Here is a 16,109-nt window from a genome sequence, read left to right as displayed (position 1 = left end):
TTGGAAACGTAAAACTTTATCTTTTAAGTTTTTCTCTTCTGTGCTTTTAGGTATAGCACATGTTGCATATCCTTCAATGAAAGATAAAACTGCTTCATCAGCATCTGTTCCAAATTTTGGGGCATCCTTGATCCACAACAGCATATGAATATGTGGAGCACCTCTTGCTTGGTACTCTTTTCTCCAAAAGAAATCCACAACTTCTCCAAGAGGTGGATTTTTTTTATTGCAGATGAAGGACATCAGAGCCTCAAATCTATGATTGAAATATCTGCAAACATTAACCGGGTCTAATGAGCACAATTCTCCTGCTGTCTTGTATTGGATGTTTTCAATGTTTGAATTTGCCTCTCACAGAAAATCCAGTAAATCATCCCAAGCGTACTCAGCACAGCTCAGGGTAAGGAACCATGTAGGAGTTCCTAAATTTCGTAACATACACTTCAATTCTCCATGGCGTCGGTCCCAATATTCATTAGTTCCACGCTGACAAGCCATCAAATTGATCAATTGAGATTCCAAATGATCATCTCGCTGTTGCACTTTGTTGAGAAAGTCCTTTGCTGACACATTATGTAGATGTACTCCAGTTTTTAAAATGTGATTTACTGCATAAGATAGTGCAGACAAGTCACTTTCAAATAAAAGATGGAACAAATAAGGAATACTTTGATGAAATCTGGGATCTTCTGCATATAACCTTGTAGTCCGATACTCAGAAGCTGGAATTTGTACTGGACGTTCATCATATCGTCCACCTTTTCCTGTAGGAAACAGTTGGGGAAAACAACGAGCTTCCAAGCTCTCCTCCCATACACTCACGGGAGTTCCATTTGCTTTTTTCATCTGAAACAGATCAATAGCATTTCCCATAACTTCTTTAGAATGAAGAGGATGTCTGCTGAAATGTTCATAAATTTCTTCTTCTTTTGGCTTATCCACTTTTTCAATTTGCCCAGTTGGTATTCCTGTGTCTTCTAGTATTTCTTCTTCATCTTCATCCATATAAATGGCTTCATACCATTTTTTATTTTTTTTCAAATACAAATTTGCTCTTTGTACTTTTCGTACATCCACCAGCTCCTGCCAAATTTTCTTATTCTTCATAGGTACACCATTAACCAGAATAACTATTGGTTCAGTTTCCAAAGTATCTGCATCAATTGTTTCCATATTTCTTTTCAAATCCAATGGCAAATAGACAACTCTTCCTTTTAAACCTCTTTGTAAATCCGAAGGTGGTAATTTACCAGTTTTTGGATCCATACGCACTATGGTCTGAAACGGATGGACACATTGAATAAGTATAGACTCATACATATTTAAATCCGAAAGCTCTGGAGGAATTTCAACCAATTCTAATTTATTATGTACAGCTCTTGCTGGCATTCTATTTTCTTCTAACTTGTTATAACAGTATTTACAAATACGCTGATCTTCACCCAATTCAAAACAATTTTCCAGAAATATATATGTTGCAAAATCTTTCCACTTATAATTATCTTCATTTTCACTTTTTTTATACAGATCAACATTCCTTGTTTGAATTTTGTAATGGCTTCTCCGGCAACAAATACAAGTAATATTTGGTCTTTCATTAGAGATGATAGCAAATGTTGTCATTTCAGCTTCAAAATTTTTACTAACAGTAAGTTCTACATTCTCTTCTACATTTTCATCAATAACTGTGTCATTTTCTGCACTTTCTTGTTCTGGACCAAAGTAACAAAACTGAATCTCATCAGTAACCTTCACTACATCTGATACAAATCCACGGAACAGAGCATTATTCAACTCATTCAAATTTAGTGCTGGACTTTTAGCAAAATACAATGTTCTCACAAACTTTCTCATTTCAGTATGATGAACAGCAAGCATCCTAAAATGGTGAAAAACACTTTGACACACTTTCCTAGATAGACAAGCCAGAGAATGTCCTTGCAAACCAGTATTCTCTCTCACTCTGCATGGATCTAGTCTTTGAAGCACCTTAATTTTCTGTTTAACAGTCTTTTTACTATATTCTCTTAGAAAGTCATGTAATTTATCAATAGATTCTTGACGCACAGTACAAATACTACTACAATTCCAAGTGTACACTGGGGCTTTAGGACGTCTCCCCATAACCTCATCAGCCATCACTTCTTCCTCATTTCTTGGAACAATTTTCTCCTTTTCCATTACACAACCATCCTTAACTTCATATGCTCTTCCATTGGTGTCAACTGCATGCAACAAACTATTACTTTGAAGATAACTATCTTCATTAAAAAATGGTTCAGTACTTGAACTATGCTTCCATTCTCCTAAGAACACTTTACAAAAGTTATTTTTTTTTACTTCTCTTTTCCTTTTGCTTTGTGACTTCATTGCATTAACTAATTTATCTAATCTACGCATCCTGTTCAGAATTAAAATGAATAGTTTATTTTTTATTTCTAATGCCTTGGTAACAATATTTTCAATTAATTTCTTTTTCTTATAAAATTAGTTTTTTTCCTATATTTTTTCACATCCTTTAGCAAATTTAACATCACTCTTCTCTGAAACATTTTTCGACGAATGTTTTTAAAATCTATTTTCCGTGTTAAGTCACTCTTTCTTACTTCTGTGTCTACATTAGCATTTTGTTTTTGCTGTCGACTCTGTTGTTGTTTTGTACTTGAATCACTGTTTGAATTTATCTTTCCAGCCAGAGATCTCATTACTTCTTTCCTGGCTGATCGCAAGCAGGCAGTTAAGTTAGGTATTTTTACCTCCCCCACTTTTAGCCATCCTTGTGGAGTTCCACAGGGTTCCTCGCTAAGTCCGACCCTTTTTAATATCTATGTCTCGGACTTAGCGAGGGTAATAAAAGCTTATAACATCAACCTAACAACATATGCCGACGATACCCAGTTGGTACTATCCATACATAAAAACGGTTCTAAGATAGCAGCAAACTTCAAAGATGGTATGAGGGCTATTAGCAGTTGGATGGCTTCCAACTGTCTAAAACTTAATTCATCAAAGACGGAGGTCATGCTCTTTGGTAAGATTGAGCCTCTGTGGTCTCCTTTATGGTGGCCGGAGGAAATGGGGACTCCACCTCAACCAGTCAGTAAAGTAAGAAACCTGGGAGTAATATTTGATGACAAACTTTCTTTCCATCATCATGTGAACGCTGTAGTCTCATCATCATTCAACATCTTAAGAAAAATAAAGAAACTTCTCCCATATCTTCCTACAACTACAGGAAAAACACTAATTTCGACATTGGTGTTTTCACGGACTGACTATTGTAATGCCCTCTTCCTCAATGCTAAAAAAAAAATCATTTCCAAACTTCAAATGATACAAAATGCCTCAGCCAGAGTTCTATTAGGCATTCCAAAATTTAGCTCTGTCTCTAGACATTTGGACCAACTGCATTGGCTTCCGGTCAGAAGTCGAATGAAATTCAAGGCCCTTTGTATTGTCTACAAGGCAGTAAATAACATGGGACCAAAATTTCTTAGGATTTCACTTAAGCCTTTATCAACCTCCAGAACGCTTCGCTCCAACACTGCTCATCTGCTTCATATACCCAGAACAAGGAAAGTTAACTGGGGAGACAGATGCTTTACCATCGCAGCTGCAAAATTATGGAATTCCCTTCCTCTTAACATAAAATCCAGTCCTACGCTGATTATCTTTAGAAAGCAGCTAAAAACATGGCTGTTTTCTCAAAGACACGACTCTTCATAAATCAATCTAAAACTGCCCCAGAGTTCTACTTTATTGGTATCAGATATAGCTCCTAGCGCCGAGACACCTATGGGTAATTGTAGCGCTTTAAAAATCGCATAAATAAATAAATAAATAAATAAATATCTTTCGATCATTTTTTTTTTTTTCCGAAGATATTTTTTAAAAATTCTTTAGTTTGCTTACCAGAAGACTTTTTCTGTTTTCCAACACACGCTTCGCCTCCTATTTTTTTTACCAGTCGTCTTCAAATATAGTTGTTGTTTCTCTTCTTTTTTCTTTCTTGACTTTATAGGCATCTTTATATTTTTTCAGTGTTGCTCAGCAATACCTGCAAAAAACTAAAAAAAATACCTTTATGTAATTTTAATTTATTACAATTTTTTTTTTCAACTTTTCAAATCCTATCACATGAGCTGATCCTTTCCTACGAGTCCAAGTCTTACAAAACAAGAGAAACATGAATTAAATCTCTGACAACAATTCCTGTGTCCACACAGACTCATGGTGTGATTCTAGGCAGAAAACGATATTTGTTTGGCAATTTGAAAGCACATTTGCTTCTGTTAAGGAGCAAGTGATAATTACTGAGACAGCCTGACACATTTCCCTTATATTTTAGAGAGGCAAAAAAGAGCACATGTCCTAATAGCTACTTGAGACCATCAGCATGTGTTACAGGGTGAGTGACTAGAGTAGAGCAAAGGAAATGAGCCTTGGTAACGTTCAATCTGTTTGCGTTACACACTGCTATCTGAAATACAACACAGAGCTGAGTATTATGCATGGGAGTGTAGGAGAAGCTGCTGCATGTGTGCAAACAGTTTGTTTCTGGAGACTGTGTATTGTCAGTTGCAAGAGAGATCTGCATGGAGACTTTTACAAGTGCATGAAGACTGCAGATATGTGTGTAAGAGTACATCTTTGGTAAAGGTTAATTAGAGTTTTGTACATGTAGGAACTACCTCACCCATTGCAGGAGTGGATGGACAATCTACCCTGTTGATTTGAAATGTGTTACCATTTGCCTCTCATTTTTCTGATAGTGATTTCTGCTAAGTACTAACCAACACATTTGAACAAAACAAGCTGGCCCTTTCCTGAAAGTGCAAGTTTTACAGAACAACAGCAACACAAATAAAATCTCTGACAACAATTCCACTGTCCACACAGACTCATGCTGTGATTCTAGGCAGAAAACGATAGCTGAGTACTAACCAACACATTTCAACAAAACAAGCTGGCCCTTTCCTGAAAGTGCAAGTTTTACAGAACAACAGCAACACAAATATAATCTCTGACAACAATTCCTCTGTCCACACAGACTCATGGTGTGATTCTAGGCAGAAAACGATATTTACTTTGGCAATTTGAAAGCGCATTTAGTACTGTGGATGGAGCAAGTGATAGTTACTGGGACAGCCTGACACATTTTCCTTATATTTTAGAGAGGCAAAAAAGAGCACATCTCCTAACAGCTACTTGAGACCATCTGCATGTGTTAAAGGGTGAGTGATTACAGTAGAGCAAAGGAAATGAGCCTTGGTGACGTTGAATGTGTTGCGTTACACACTGCTATCTGAAATACAACACAGAGCTGAGTATTATGCATGGGAGTGTAGGAGAAGCTGCTGCATGTGTGCAAACAGTGTGTTTCTGGAGACTGTGTATTATCAGGTGCAAGAGAGATCTGCATGGACACTTTTACAAGTGCATGAAGACTGCAGATATGTGTGTAAGATTACATCTTTGGTAAAGGTTAATTAGAGTTTTGTACATGTAGGAACTACCTCACCCATTGCAGGAGTGGATGGACAATCTACCCTGTTGATTTGAAATGTGTTACCATTTGCCTCTCATTTTTCTGATAGTGATTTCTGCTGAGTACTAACCAACACATTTGAACAAAACAAGCCGGCCCTTTCCTGAAAGTACAAGTTTTACAGAACAACAGCAACACAAATAAAATCTCTGACAGCAATTCCTCTGTCCACACAGACTCATGCTGTGATTCTAGGCAGAAAACGATAGCTGAGTACTAACCAACACATTTGAACAAAACAAGCTGGCCCTTTCCTGAAAGTGCAAGTTTTACAGAACAACAGCAACACAAATAAAATCTCTGACAACAATTCCTCTGTCCACACAGACTCATGCTGTGATTCTACGCAGAAAACGATATTTCCTTTGGCAATTTGAAAGCACATTTAGTACAGTGGATGGAGCAAGTGATAGTTACTGAGACAGCCTGACACATTTCCCTTACATTTTAGAGAAGGAAAAAAGAGCACATCTCCTAACAGCTACTTGAGACCATCAGCATGTGTTACAGGGTGAGTGATTACAGTAGAGCAAAGGAAATGAGCCTTGGTGACGTTGAATGTGTTTGCGATACACACTGCTATCTGAAATACAACACAGAGCTGAGTATTATGCATGGGAGTGTAGGAGAAGCTGCTGCATGTGTGCAAACAGTGTGTTTCTGGAGACTGTGTATTATCAGGTGCAAGAGAGATCTGCATGGAGACTTTTACAAGTGCATGAAGACTGAAGATATGTGTGTAAGAGTACATGTTTGGTAAAGGTTAATTGGAGTTTTGTACATGTAGGAACTACCTCACCCATTGCAAGATTGAAAGGAAAATCTACCCTGTTGATTTGAAATATGTTACCATTTGCCTCTCATTTTTTTATAGTGATTTTTGCTGAGTGCTAACCAACACATTTGAACAAAACAAGCTGGCCCTTTCCTGAAAGTGCAAGTTTTACAGAACAACAGCAACACAAATAAAATCTCTGACAACAATTCCTGTGTCCACACAGACTCATGCTGTGATTCTAGGCAGAAAACGATATTTCCTTTGGCAATTTGAAAGCACATTTAGTAAAGTGGATGGAGCAAGTGATAGTTACTGAGACAGCCTGACACATTTCCCTCACATTTTAGAGAGGCAAAAAAGAGCACATCTCCTAACAGCTACTTGAGACCATCAGCATGTGTTACAGGGTAAGTGATTAGAGTAGAGCAAAGGAAATGAGCCTTGGTGACGTTGAATGTGTTTGCGGGAGCAAGATGGCAGCTGTGTAAACGGCCGGTGCAGTGTCGCGGTGAAGGCAGAGAGCAGGATGATTAGATCGATGGAAGTTTAAGTGTGCACGGAAGGGAGATGGCATGCGAATTTCCTTTGATATATGAGAACAGAAGATGCTGCTGATATTCATAGTTTCGACAGTACGAAATACCTTTTGCCGGCTGACAGAGGTTGAGGTGGAGTGCACAGCGTCGTTGGTTCAGTGGAAGCCTCGTGGACGAACGGGGAGGTGGAGCTTAGCCGGAACAGACCAGACTCGGAGGAGACGGAGCGGAATCGAGCGGAACGGAGCGGAGGAGACTGCTGAGAGCAGGATGGCTCCAAAAATCGCGGCCGGCCAGAAAATAATGTCCCAAAGGAAGAAAGCGCTTCGGGAGGAAGGTGGTACCGAGGCCGAAGCAAACGGGCTCTCAACGGAAAGAGGAAGAAAAGGCACGATGAAAACTCACCAGGCTCCCACTTCAATTGCGGATATTTTTCTGATAGCTGGTAAGGAGAAGGAGAAGGCGGGGGAAATGGAGGCCGCGGCACTTACAGCCGAGTTGATGGAGGCTAACACTATCGCATCGAAGGATAGCGGTCTAATGGGGGGCTCGAAAGCAGACTCTAGCAAAGAGCCAGTAATAAGCCAGGAGGACGACAGTATCATGCCTGCTGAATTGTACCCCCAGACTAAGATAGCAGAGAAAGTGGTTTCAAAAACTGTTTCTCGGGCAGAAGCGGATCAGATGCCTCAAAACTCAATGAGGTTAGATTCAAGCAAACCGAGGTTGGAAGCCAATATAGCTGACATTACAGCTGACAATGGGGAAATACGAGCTACACGATTAGAGGATACCTCTGATATGGGCTTTCTTAGAACCGAGTCGGATTCTGAAATGGGAGGTCTTTGTGGTGAAAAGGAGAAAGTCCCAAGTGAGTGCTTCTTTTCGACTTCGGAGGGGGCCGGTTGGTCAGAAGAGGGCGAAGATAGCTCTGATCCAGAGTCTGAGGATGGCTCAGATAGTAATCTAGAAACGGATGCCCCAGTAACAGTAACCAGACCTCCTATGGCTATAAGATATAAAACTCAGAGCCGCAGTGATATTAGTGTTAATCAACCTCCCACTCTTCCTCTTCTTCAGGAAGATCCCGGCGTCAATCATACCAATCTTTCAATATTGGAGACGATCCATAAAGAAATCATCGCACATAGAGAGGAGACACGCCAGGACAATCGCAAGGCCCAGGCAGCAATGAGGAAGATGCAGGGTGTTGTCAGGAAATTATCTAAGGCTTGTGCTAACACCGGGGATAGAGTCTCAAACTTGGAGGAGAGAATAGTAACAATGGAGGCTGAAGCAGCTGATTCTGTGTCTAAGGTTAATGCTCAATGTGCCCAGGTGGTGGACCTCCAGTGGAAAACAGAACAGTTGGAAAACAGGCTTCGCCAAAATAATCTGAGGGTCCTGGGGGTCCCGGAGGGGGTGGAGGGTCTCGACATAAAGGCCTATATCATCAAGCTCTTCGAGCAGGCTTTTCCAGAACTCTCCAGTTGGAACTGGGTCACCGAGATTCAGCGTGTCCATCGTACACCCTTTAAAGTACGGAAAAATGTTAGAGGGGGTGACAAACCCAGAGCGATACTGGTGTACTTTGGAAACTTTATCTTGAGACAGTCTATCGCCGAAAAAGCAAGACCGGATGCGAGAAGAGCCGGCGAAGGTATTTCGTTTTTTGTTCGTCCGGATTACTGTCACTCGACAGTTGAGCGAAGATGGAGATTAAGGGAGATGATCAAGCCTTTTCAAGATAAGAAAATACAAGCCTTTTTGATTAACCCGGCACAGCTTAAGGTGTTATCTGAGGGTAAAACTCTATTCTTTAGCTCTGAAATCAAAGCCAAGGAGTACTTGGACTCTATTGACTATACCAGGAAATAGACGTTAACTATTCGTGGGGTCAAGGAGTTGGCAAAAAAAAAAAAAAAAAAAAAGAGGAATGTCATGTAGTTTGGCTTAAATGTTCTATACTGTCTATTACCTTTTCTGCACATGCGGCATATGTTTTTTGTTGTAGGTCATTGATCTTAGAGGCTAATTAGTAATGACTTATTTTTCTGTCCTTCACCGCATGCACCGCAGCTCATCACGTGCACAGACTAGGTCTGAGCGCTCCACAGCTAGGGGTAGGTCAGGTTTGGGTGGTGGGGGTGGGAGAATGTCAGGGCTTGGTGGGGGTGGTGGGTGGTCGGGGGGGGGATGAAAATAGGAAAAGGGAGAAAGAGTTGCAGTTTGGTATACAATAGGTTTAACTATCAGTGCAAATGCTTTGTTAATAGGGTTCAGTTAAGGCTTCAGGTTGTACTTGTTTCCCTAGTTTTTCAAATAGATTCACAGGATGACGAATATTAGGATTTGTACTATAAATATTGGTGGACTGAATGATTATAGGAAGCGTCAAAATTTAGCTCACTTTGTGAAGCATAATAAAGTGGATGTGTTATGTCTCCAAGAAACACACCTTCCATGGGCTAAAAGGAATCTTATGCATATGAATGGCTATGAATTAGGGGCCTGTTCATCACAATCCTCGACAAATAGGGGAGTAGCAGTTTTGTTAAGATCATCTTTGGGAGGAGTGGGACGGACCAAAGCTGACAGTAATGGGAGATGGGTTTTAGTAGAGCTAGAAAAAGGTTTTACATTATGTGTAGTGTATGGGCCTAATAATGATGATCCAGAGATGTTTGATTTTTTGGAAGTAGAGTTAGCCACTTGGGTAACCCCTATAATTCTTTGTGGTGACTTAAATATTTCAGCCGATTGGGATTCGAATAAAGTTTATTCTGGACGAAAACCCAGAATTTTTAGGGCTGTTTCATCTCTTATAAGATCACATGGGCTATCAGATGTATGGCGGATGAAGGAGCCTAAAGATCCAGGATATACGTATTTCTCAAACCCACATCAGAAATATACTAAACTGGATTACTTTTTTGTATCTGATTCAGAAAGAAATAGAGTAATAATATCTAAACTACCAAAGTTATTATCGGATCATAACCCATTGTTGTTAGTACACGAAGTGGAGAGATTAGAAGGAGTTCCCACCAGGTGGACTTTCGAAAGGAAACTACTACAAGATAAAAGATTTGTAGATCATATAAGAAAATGGGCTGGAGAATTTTTCTCTGCTAATAGATATAGCGCCTCACGAAATACTGTGTGGGAGGCATTCAAGGCAGCCTTAAGAGGTGAATTAATAAGTTGTGCTGCAAGATTGAGAAGAGAAGATCGGAGTGAGGTCGAAAGGTTAACAAGAGAATTAGTAAGAGCTGAGGAACAACATACCTCTGATATAACACAAGGCAGAGAGACTAATGAGAGCCAAAGGAAACTGCTAGTAGTAAGAGCTGACCTGCAGAAGCTGGTTACACTTAGGGCAGTAAGTGAATATCAAACTGTGAGGCTTCAACGTTATGAAACTGGCGAGCAAGCTGGCAGAATTTTGGCATTACAAATTAAGCAAAAAAGAGCTAGAAATAATATCATCAAAATAGAAGATAATGGGATGGAGTTCACCGAAGCTAAGGATATTCTTCAGGTCTTTAAGAACTTTTATCAAGTCCTTTATACCGAAGAAAATCAAGGTGTTCAACAACCTCAAGAGTATGATGATAACGGTCCTAGGCTTGGTAATGCTGCCAGAGAAGAGTTGGAACAGGACATTAATGAGAATGAGGTAGTTACAACTCTGCAGGAACTACCCATCGGTAAGGCTTCGGGCCCTGACGGGATTCCATTGGAGATCTATAAATGCGTGGCGGCAGAGATTATCCCGCTTTTAATTGACTTATTCAATGGTGTGGTATCGACAGGGGTGGTTCCAGACTCATGGAGGGAAACGAACATAGTGGTTTTTCACAAAAAGGGCAAACCCAGGGAGAAACCGGGCTCATATCGTCCTATATCTTTAATCAATGCAGACACTAAACTATATTCAAAAATTTTGGCAAAGAGGTTGGGCAGGGTCATAGGTTGCCTGGTTTCCCCGTGGCAACATGGGTTTGTACCAGGGCGTGGTACCACGGATCATATCAGGAGGGAAATTACTTTGTTTGATGCTCAGTCCGTCGTGGGAGACGAGATGGCCATGATCCTGCTCGATGCAGAGAAGGCCTTCGACCGGGTGGTCTGGAATTTTCTTTGGGGGATTTTAGCAGGAAGAGGATTTGGAGAGAAAGCTATAAGTGCACTCACGGCAATGTATGTTAATCCAGTCGCCCGAGTCGTGGTTATGGGTCAGAGTTCTGATACTATAGCAATAAGTCGGGGAACGCGTCAAGGTTGCCCCTGTTCCCCAATTCTCTTTGCCCTATATATAGATCCGCCTATTCAAAGGATATTAGGTTGTCCAAGAATTAGACCTGTGATACGGGAGGGGCATGAAACCAAGATCCTCGCGTATGCAGATGACCTGGCCGTGATCACGATTGATCCGCACCAGGCTTTCCCTGAGCTGATACGAATGGCTAAGGACTTTGGTGAATACTCAGGCTATTTATTAAATGAATCTAAAACGCAAATAATATGCTCCAAAAATATTATTAAAACAGATGAAAGATTTGTAGATTCGGCTATATATTTAGGGGTTAGAATTAATGCTTCAATAGTCAAGATTATAGATGAGAATTTTGGTCCACTGAGTCAATCTATAGAAAAAGATTTAAAAAGAATTGATGCTTTACATCTTTCATTGATAGGAAGGGTTAACGTCTTGAAAATGACAATGTTCCCCAAAGTTCTTTATCTATTCCGAGCCATACCTCTTTTTATAGAGGAAAAAATAATTAAAGGCCTGGAATCTATTTTTATAAAATTTGTATGGCAGTACGGAAGAGTCAGGCGCTCTACTAACCTTTTGTCTCTCCCTAGGGATAGGGGCGGCTTGGTACTACCGAATCTGAGGCTGTATCATTGGTCTTGTTTATTGATTCATATGTCTATTCTTTTTCGGACAGAGTCACAATCCACTCAGGAATTTCATGGCAGTCAGACTCTTCCCACAATTTATGAGTTATTAGTTGGGAGAAAAGCTTTCGGTCTTTTAATGCGGGAAATTGATCGTAGATATTACAGGAAGGCTCGATTTAAGGTATTGGAAGGTGTTTGGGGGTTTGGAGAGCCATTTCAAAGTTTTGCCGAATCCCAAAGATACATCGATATTTACATTTATATAATTCTAGACTATTCCCGCAGATGGTAGCAGACAGGAATCTGCAAGTTTGGGAAGAATTAGGAGTTAAGACGCTCGGTGATATAATGAGGGAAGATCAGATTCTTGGATTTGAGGTGCTACAGTCTAGATTTGGTATTTCTTTAAGTCATTGGCTACTGTATAATAAAGCTATTAGCTGGCTGAAGGCTGTAAGACCAAGGACCTTAATATCAGCTGAATTTCCTATTATCGACCAGCTGGTTAAAGGGAGTGAGAAGATCAGGGTATTTTATAATCTACTATGTGGGGAAATACAGGATGATTTAGAAAAAACAGAAGCAGCTCTGGCTTTAAAATTGGGAAATTCCGACATAGATTTAGACCTAGCCCTCCTATTAAATAAGAAAATATTTCGCTCTACTAATTTGAGGGCACAGCACTACAAAACGTTGTTTAACTTATATTACACACCTGCAAAGTTATTTGCTTGGGGTATAAGGGAGGATGATACGTGTCCCAGATGTAAGTTAGGTGAGGCAGACCAACTTCATATGTTTTTTGAATGTGAGTCTCTGCAAGGAATACGGAGGGAGATAGAAAAATTTTGGGAGATGTTGTTAGGAAAAAAAATACATCTATCATCTACTTTAATGGTTTTAGGCACGGACAACAGATTAAAAGTAGGGAGAACGGAGGCAGCCCTAGTGTTTATTTCCGTGGCTGTATTTCGGTTATTAATCTCTGCAGGTTGGAAAGATTCAGTACCCCCCTCCTTTCAAATGTGGCTTTCTAGACTACTAGGTATGCATAATATTGAGATTTCTTTGTATGCACAGAAAGGGAAAAAAGTACGGGATTTCGGGGAAAGCATCTGGGCTCCTATCACAAAGTGGAGAGAGGCCAGTCTTGAGAGGAATTAGATTTGATTTAGTATCTCCAGAGCAGATAAAGAAGTGGTGTTATTTTTGTATGTGGCAAACTGGAAATTTGAATCTTTGCACTGATATTTAATGTTGAAGTGATGTTAATTTTTTATATGTATACTTACTGCAACCAATAAAAAAAAAAAAAGAATGTGTTTGCGTTACACACTGCTATCTGAAATACAACACAGACCTGAGTATTATGCATGGGAGTGTAGGAGAAGCTGCTACATGTGTGCAAACAGTGTGTTTCTGGAGACTGTGTATTGTCAGGTGCAAGAGAGATCTGCATGGAGACTTTTACAAGTGCATGAAGACTGCAGATATGTGTGTAAGAGTACATCTTTGGTAAAGGTTAATTAGAGTTTTGTACATGTAGGAACTACCTCACCCATTGCAGGAGTGGATGGACAATCTACCCTGTTGATTTGAAATGTGTTACCATTTGCCTCCCATTTTTCTGATAGTGATTTCTGCTGAGTACTAACCAACACATTTGAACAAAACAAGCTGGCCCTTTCCTGAAAGTGCAAGTTTTACAGAACAACAGCAACACAAATAAAATCTCTGACAACAATTCCTCTGTCCACACAGACTCATGATGTGATTCTAGGCAGAAAACGATAGCTGAGTACTAACCAACACATTTGAACAAAACAAGCTGGCCCTTTCCTGAAAGTGCAAGTTTTACAGAACAACAGCAACACAAATAAAATCTCTGACAACAATTCCTCTGACCACACAGACTCATGCTGTGATTCTACTCAGAAAACGATATTTTCTTTGGCAATTTGAAAGCACATTTAGTACAGTGGATGGAGCAAGTGATAGTTACTGAGACAGCCTGACACATTTCCCTTACATTTTAGAGAAGCAAAAAAGAGCACATCTCCTAACAGCTACTTGAGACCATCAGCATGTGTTACAGGGTGAGTGATTACAGTAGAGCAAAGGAAATGAGCCTTGGTGACATTGAATGTGTGTGCGTTACACACTGCTATCTGAAATACAACACAGAGCTGAGTATTATGCATGGGAGTGTAGGAGAAGTTGCTGCATGTGTGCAAACAGTGTGTTTCTGGAGACTGTGTATTATCAGGTGCAAGAGAGATCTGCATGGACACTTTTACAAGTGCATGAAGACTGCAGATATGTGTGTAAGAGTACATGTTTGGTAAAGGTTAATTGGAGTTTTGTACATGTAGGAACTACCTCACCGATTGCAAGATTGAAAGGAAAATCTACCCTGTTGATTTGAAATGTGTTACCATGTGCCTCTCATTTTTTTGATAGTGATTTCTGCTGAGTGCTAACCAACACATTTGAACAAAACAAGCTGGCCCTTTCCTGAAAGTGCAAGTTTTACAGAACAACAGCAACAGAAATAAAATCTCTGACAACAATTACTCTGTCCACACAGACTCATGCTGTGATTCTAGGCAGAAAACGATAGCTGAGTACTAACCAACACATTTGAACAAAACAAGCTGGCCCTTTCCTGAAAGTGCAAGTTTTACAGAACAACAGCAACACAAATAAAATCTCTGACAACAATTCCTCTGTCCACACAGACTCATGCTGTGATTCTAGGCAGAAAACGATATTTCCTTTGGCAATTTCAAAGCACATTTAGTACAGTGGATGGAGCAAGTGATAGTTACTGAGACAGCCTGATACATTTCCCTTACATTTTAGAGAGGCAAAAAAGAGCACATCTCCTAACAGCTACTTGAGACCATCTGCATGTGTTACAGGGTAAGTGATTAGAGTAGAGCAGAGGAAATGACCCTTGGTGACGTTGAATGTGTTTGCGTTACATACTGCTATCTGAAATACAACACAAAGCTGAGTATTATGCATGAGAGTGTAGGAGAAGCTGCTGCATATGTGCAAACAGTGTGTTTCTGGAGACTGTGTATTGTCAGGTGCAAGAGAGATCTGCATGGACACTTTTACAAGTGCATGAAGACTGCAGATATGTGTGTAAGAGTACATCTTTGGTAAAGGTTAATTAGAGTTTTGTACATGTAGGAACTTCCTCACCCATTGCAGGAGTGGATGGACAATCTACCCTGTTGATTTGAAATGTGTTAACATTTGCCTCTCATTTGTGAGATAGTGATTTGTGCTGAGTGCTAACCATCACATTTGAACAAAACAAGCTGGCCCTTTCTTGAAAGTGCAAGTTTTACAGAACAACAGCAACACAAATTAAATCTCTGACAACAATTCCTGTGTGCACACAGACTCATGGTGTGATTCTAGGCACAAAGCGATATTTTCTTTGCAAATTGAAAGCACATTTAGTACTGTGGTGGAGTAACTGAAAATTACTGTGACAGCCTGACACTTTTTTCTTATATTTTACACAGCAGAAAAGAGCACATGTCCTAACAGCACCTTGAGACCATGACCATGTGTTACAAAAAAAAAAGCTGCCCCTTTACTGCGAGTGCAAGGGTAACAGAGCAAGAGCAACACAAATTAAATCTCTGATAACAATTCCTGTGTGCACACTGCCTCATGGTGTGATTCTAGGCAGAAAACAGTATTCCTGGGTGATACCAGTACACCTTAACTTATAGTGTATACATACTCCATAATATCTAACATGTTCAAGGCACTTAATTTTCAAATGTGTTTGCATTTGTCTCTTTTTTGTGAGTAACTAATTTCTGCTGAATGCTAACCAACACACTTTAAGCAAACAAACTGCCGCTTCTCTGCGAGTGCAAGGCTAACAGAACAACAGCAACACAAATTAAATCTCTGACAACAAATTCTGTGTACAGACAGACTCATGATGTGATTCTAGGCACAAAACAGTATTCCTCAGTGATACCAGTACACCTTAACTTACATTGAAGACATACTCCATAATATCTTACTAGTTCAAGACAGTTAAATTTCTCCTAATTCACAAAATGTAAAACACAACTTTAAAACAAGAATGACAATTCTATTATTTATATCAAAATACACCACATACTTCCCCTCTCAAACTCATAACTCACCTTTAAAATCAATTAGTTGAGAAAGAAATGTGGCACTCAAACAGCATATTATCAGAGCCAGAATCTCAGAGCTGTACACCTCTCTCCTCTCTCCACAACCAGTAAATGGCAATTTTTCCCTCTCTTTTTTCCCCACATATACATGTTATTGTAAA

Source organism: Triturus cristatus, chromosome 2_2 (assembly GCF_964204655.1).
Source record: "Triturus cristatus chromosome 2_2, aTriCri1.1, whole genome shotgun sequence".
In the NCBI taxonomy this organism is placed as follows: Eukaryota; Metazoa; Chordata; class Amphibia; order Caudata; family Salamandridae; genus Triturus; species Triturus cristatus.
The sequence above is the reverse complement of the archived record's forward strand: the minus strand, read 5'-3'. Positions refer to the sequence as shown.